At 42.6% G+C, this 6,299-nt stretch overlaps 1 non-coding gene across 1 annotated transcript; it reads right to left on the minus strand.

Annotated features, from left to right (window-relative positions):
* Positions 1 to 4,068: 4,068 nt before the first annotated feature.
* Positions 4,069 to 4,141, minus strand: TRNAG-CCC (transfer RNA glycine (anticodon CCC)). Its single transcript has one exon. It is a non-coding gene; the product is annotated as a tRNA-Gly (tRNA).
* Between the last annotated feature and the right edge of the window lie 2,158 nt (positions 4,142 to 6,299).

Genomic DNA, 6,299 nt, shown 5'->3' on the forward strand with positions numbered 1-6,299 from the left:
ACTTGTGGCATAGCAGGCAGCATGAGCTCCATGCTAGCGTCAGTTCCCCCTGTCCTTTCATCGTGGATGGGCCTAGATGGATGCTGTGCACGCAGCAAATTTACAGCACAGCTGAGGAACCTCCAGGCCACATCCCAAGCTTCTCTACTGGGCTGCAGGCAAACCTGCCCAATCTCTGCCTCAAAGGGAGGCATCATCTTTATTATGTTGTACAGCAATCTCTCCTCCCACTGCTCTGGAGGGTGATTGTATATAGATTTTCCTAAGCAGTTCCTCACCCAAGCATCCTTGAAAAGAGAGTCCAGAACTAAAAGGCAGTCAGTGCCTCTGCTCGCAGGATGTTCAAACACTCAAGAGACTGATGGAGAAAACTCTCGTAATATTGAACAGACCGAGAAGAAGCGCTGCAGTAGGAACTGAGACTATTCTGTATGCTTGGAAACCTGGGTCTCTGATGACATTATTAAGAAAAATCTGGGGAAGTTGGTGGTGGAGGTGTGGAGAAGGTACAGGGAGGACCTCTCTGCAAACAGGGCCTGCCCAGGGTCTCAAGTGTGCTGTCCAGACCAGCAGCATCAGAACCATGCACACATTTATTCAACCTACTGATTCTTAAGCCCCACTTCCAACCTACTGAGCAGAAATTCACAGGGTGGGGTGGGGAGTCAAGAAATCAATCCACGTTACAAAAAGCCGACCAGGTGATCCCGGTGCACCCTAACATTTGAGAATCATTCCTCTGTAAGTTCCACTTGAAAGAAACTAGTATATGTCACCACTATATAAACGTTTTTGACCTAAAAAATTATTCTGGGCAGAAAGCAATTAAGAAGAAAACCCAGAAAATTTTCCTTTTCTGCCTGGAGGTGGGATATAATTTCTCATTTTCGTGGATGCAGATGCTTTAAGCCCAGAGTGGACACCAGAGGAATCTGCAACCAAACCTCACTCCATTAATTCTTTTCTGTGGATTTAACTTCCCACATTTTGCTGCCCTTGAAAGCCTAAACCTGCTTCCCATGTCCTCTCTCTTGTCTACAAACGCACTACTCTTTGTTGAAGCTGCTTTATAAACTGGGGTTCTAAGCCACCATTTGAAGTTCCTTCTCCTTTAGGTTCCTTCAGCTAGAGGGGCACTGCTGCCTTAATTCACTGCTTTCCTCTTGCTTATTTCTGTTTCTTTTTCTTTTCTTTTTTTAAAATTTTATTGAAGTATAGTTGATTTACAATGTCGTTTTAGTTTCAGGTGTACAAGACAGAGATTCCGTTTTATATATATGTAACTCTGAACACTCTGAACTGTGCCTCCAACTCAAAATATGCACTAATTGGGGCCCTACGAGCAGGAGCACAAAGATCTCAGATGAAGTAACACTACCAATTATCCTCTTATCTGTACTCTTAATAAACGGGTCTTTCATCCTCGCCACAACACAAGAACAACTATGATCGATCTTCCCATCATGACCACTAGCCATGATATGATTTATTTCCACCCTAGCAGGAACTAACCGAGCTCCATTCGATTTAACAGGAGGAGAATCCGAACTCGTATCCAGCTTTAACTTTTTCCATATGATTAAGACAGAGGGATCAGGGACTTGCCTGGCGGTCCAGTGGTTAAGACTTCACATTCCAAATTCAGGGGGCACGGGTTTGATCCCTGGTTGGGGAATTAAGATCCCACATGCCTGTACAGGGCCGCCAAAAAAAAAAAAAAGAAAAGTAAGAAAGAAAGAAAAAAAGACAGCAGGATCAGTGAAATCAGGTTCAGGAAGAGATTACAAATTATTTTCAGGGCAAAAGTGAAGATAAATTTACAATGTCAAATTGGTGATGGGCAGTAACTGGGAATCAAATGCTCTATGTTCGTTTATCATGTGATCATCAACACATTAATTAATCCATGTTTTTCCCCCATCTATAGAATGGCAAAACTAGTAATTTTTTTCTACATGCTTAACAGAGATGCTGCAGGGGGCTGTTGCCAGCAAAATGCAACACAGATTAAAGGTACCAGAAAGTAAAACACAGCAAGCACTGTTACCTTATCTATATCCCACAGGACCAGTTTGCATTTAAGTTTGGCAAATTCATAGGCAGTCAGTCTCCCAATTCCGTGTCCAGCTCCAGTAATCAGGACGATTTCTCCGGTGACTGCTTTTCTCTTCTTCGGAATGAAAAGCTTCAGGAGAGACTCTTAAGGTGCAGATGAGCAGTAAGGGCAGAAGCTGGAGGCAGTCCAGAAGGAACTTCATCCTTTTGGTTGCTGCGAGGTTTTGGTATACTTTGTTTTACCAGTCACTCTAAATCACTTCTGGGGGGTTATTGCATCAAATACCAGAGAGAGTAAAAGCAAGAACAAGGAAGGGCTCCTTTATCAAAGAGAAACAAACAGCCCCGAAGCCGTTCCTTCTTTTGGGCTGGGCTTGGTTAGGTCTTCCGCAACTGGCTCAAGCTGCAGTGCAGAGCTACTGCTCCTGAGCTCAGAAATCTGGGAGGGACAAAACCCAGAGGAGAGCAAAGCTTCCTAGTTCTGTGTGCCGCAGCCCCGACTAGGTGTGCAGCCAGAGCCATCTTTTACTCCCTTTCTCCTGGTCTCCTGATTGCAGGGTTAGTTGTCTCTTGTTTTGCTAAATTTGATAAATTCCTTTTAAAGTTACAAGGCTAATGGACAGCGTCCGCAGTCCAGATGCTTCCTTGAAACTTGATGGTTGCCCTTCCCTAGTTAAGGGATGCAAATGTAGTTTGCTGTCTTTTTTTTTTTTTTTTTTACTAAATGTATTTATTTATTTTTGGCTGCGTTGGGTCTTCATTGCTGCGCGTGGCTTTCTCTAGTTGCGGCGAGCGGGGGCTACTCTTTGTCGCAGTGCGTGGGCTTCTCATTGCGGTGGCTTCTCTTGTGGCGGAGCACGGGCTCTAGGCGCATAGGCTTCAGTAGTTGTGGCTCGCAGGCTCTAGAGCGCAGGCTCAGTAGCTGTGGCGCACGGGCTTAGGTGCTCCACAGCATGTGGGACCTTCCTGGACCAGGGATCAAACCTGTGTCCTCTGCATTGGCAGGCGGATTCTTAACCACTGCGCCACCAGGGAAGTCCCCTGTTAATCTGTCTTAATTAATAAATGAGCCCCCCCAAAATTAAGAAGGGTAGAGAAAAAGGTTTTCCTCCCTTACATTCACAGTTGTATTCCCAGCATCTAGGGCAGTGCTTGGTAAATAGTAAGCAATCAGTTAATATTTGTTGTATACAAAATAAATGGAAAAGGGGGGAAACAACTGGAATTCTTATTTTTAGCATACATATCAATTCCAGTAATCACATACAACACTTTTCTATTTAAAAGTACTTCTTTCTCAGCATCTTTTGTCTGTTTCACCAACTATTATAAGATGCTCTTAAATGTTGGTATGTGGTTTCTAAATAAAAAATAAAAATAAAAACCAAAAGCCCTCGCTTTTTTAAGTTCTGATGACACCCATTTAATTTGGGATGTGGGTAGATAAAGAGTAATAGAAAACAGTAAATATTCAAGATGGCATTTCTGTTCTGCCGAAGAGTGGGTTGCAGCACACTGTGCTCTTGCAGACCTGGGAGTACATGTCCCTGAAGGGAGGAACCTAGGAGACCTGGCTGTCTGAGCCAATTGTGGCGCAGGCCCAGTGTCAGGGAGTGGTTTTGTTTGCATTGTTGTGTCGCTCTTTAAACTATGTCCACTCCAACCTCCCCTTAAGGAATGCAGCGTTGGAAGACGGGCTTGAGGAACTTCCTATGAGAACCCCTGTTTCTCCCATTCTTTGATCAGAGGTTTTGTGAATCACACTGCCTTGCTCCTCTTCTCCCTAATGAGTAATTCGTCAACTGAATTAATTTGGATGAGCTGAGCCTTTTTAAGAGCCTGCCTAATACATTCCCAGTGTTAAAAAAGAATCAGTAGGTCCAAAGTGGAGTCACTAATGCTAAGCCCCGCAGAAGCAAACTAAAACTTAACACCTAACTGCAGTTTCAGCCTCACTTAGAAATGTAATTTTTTTTTTTTTTTGGCTGCATTGTACAGTATGTGGGATCTTAGTTCCCTGAGCAGGGATCGAACCTGCGCCCTCTGCATTGGGAGTGCAGAGTCTTAACCACTGGACCACCAGGGAAGTCCCTGAGAAATGTAATTTTATTTTTTATTTTTTTAAATTAATTTTTATTGGAGTATCGTTGCTTTACAATGTTGTGTTAGTTTCTACTGTACAGCAAAATGAATCAGCTATACATATACATATATCCCCTCTTTTTTGGATTTCCTTCCCATTTAGGTCACCACAGTACATTAAGTAGAGTTCCCTGTGCTGTACAGTATATTATTAGTCATCTATTTTATACATAGTATCAATAGTGTATATATGTCAATCCCAATATCCCAATTCCTCCTACCCCCTCCTTTCCCCCTTGGTATCCATACATTTGTTCTCTATCTCTGTGTCTCTATTTCTGCTTTGCAGATAAGATCATCTATACCATTTTTCTAGGTTCCACATATATGCATTAATATACAATATTTGTTTTTTTCTTTCTGACTTACTTCACTCCATATGACATTCTCTAGGTCCATCCACATCTCCACAAATGACACAGTTTCGTTCCTTTTTATGGCTGAGTAATATTCCATTGTATATATGTGTACTGGGTATATACCCAGAGAAATGTAATTTTAAACCAATCAGTTTGGAATTTCCTGATCAACACTAGTGAGGTGATCTGCATGATAAACCCCTACCCTTCTCCCCAAAGAAGGTGACCTTGCCTGAAATAATCCTTTCTTTTCTTTTTGACTTCCTTGTCCCCTCCTTCCTGCTTTTAAAAAACCTTTCATTGTACAGCTCCTTTCTATTTGTTAGATGGGATGATGCCTGATTCATGAATCATTTAGTAAAGCCAATTAGGTCTTCAAATTCACTCAGTTGAATTTTGTTTTTTAATACCAGCTTAAGCAGAGGTTAATGGCGGTCAACAACACTGACAGCAAAGTTTATCTGGCTACAGGAAGCCAAGTCCAAATATTTACTTTTTAAAAGGCAAGCATATTTTAATAATAGAACTTTGCTACCTGGATGGATTGTTAGACATAAACAAAGCTGGACACGAAAGTGGTAAGGACATACTTTGTTCAGTAATACTACAGTATGAACTGAACTCCACTTCCCCTGAATCAGAAGGCTGAAGACTTTTCAAAGGCTGGAGTGTGCTAAGGGAAAGTCACTAAGGGGTAGTAAAGGGGTGGGTGGGTGATCCATGTGACTAGGCCATCTAGGTTTGTTAACTGGCATTTGTCAGGGGAGAAAGAAACTTCTATCTTTATGAGAGGAAGCAGCAGTGCAAGTTGAAGAAAGGTAGGTCCTTATTGCTCCCACACGGACTGGGAGCTAGCACAGAGTTATCTCCCTGAATATCTGCATCTTAAAGAGAGGGGCTCACAAGTCCTTAAGGAAACAGTTCTGGGTGGTAGATGTATATCACAAAGGTCAGAGGAAAGCATTTACATTGCAAGCTTTCTAAAGTAGCTGCTCCAAGAGAGGGCTCTGGGGTCTGCCAGCCTATCCAGGTTCTGCCTGGAACAAATCACAAATTCTTCGGGCAGTGTTGAGCTTTTCTAGGCAGGTATTTTAAAGGGGTGGGGCACTAGGATCACCCTAGGGGCAAGACCTTAAGCTGCTAGAAGCCATAATAGAGGGCTGAAGTAAAATTTATATTTTAAGGCAGGACAAGAAAAAATTACACATAAAATTCTCTGTTTGGGCCTCCTCCCTCCTTAATGTGCAGTGTGCATCTTCATTACAGTTAACCAGAACTTCTCAAAGATGGGAGCGTCCGCTCAACCATAAAGATCATTTTTTTCCCTTTATTCTGACCCTAGCAATGTAACTTCTTAAAAGGACAGTGTTCTTTCCCAGCCCTTTAGGTGAGGGGGCGTGGGGTGGATAGGGTTAGATGCTTGCTTGGCATGTGCTTACCTGGACTATGTATCTTTGGTGAAGTTTATGTAAAATATTAGTCGGTCATTTTCATGTTATGATCCTTTGTTTCAAAAATGTATATGCCTGTGCCTTCGACTTCTAACAGGCAGAATGGTCCTCCGAGCTTTCTGAGGCTGCTTCCTGTGTTATCACCATCAGTTTGGCTCAAATAAAATTCCCTTTTTATCTTAACTTGACAGTTAATTGAATTTTCGTCAGCAAGAGTTTGGACAAGTCTCAGCGCAGAGGTTCTGAGGGAGCCTTCACATGCCGGGAGCTCTACAGCCTTCAGAACAAGTTG

This window comes from Delphinus delphis, chromosome 5 (assembly GCF_949987515.2).
Source record: "Delphinus delphis chromosome 5, mDelDel1.2, whole genome shotgun sequence".
Lineage (NCBI taxonomy): Eukaryota > Metazoa > Chordata > Mammalia > Artiodactyla > Delphinidae > Delphinus > Delphinus delphis.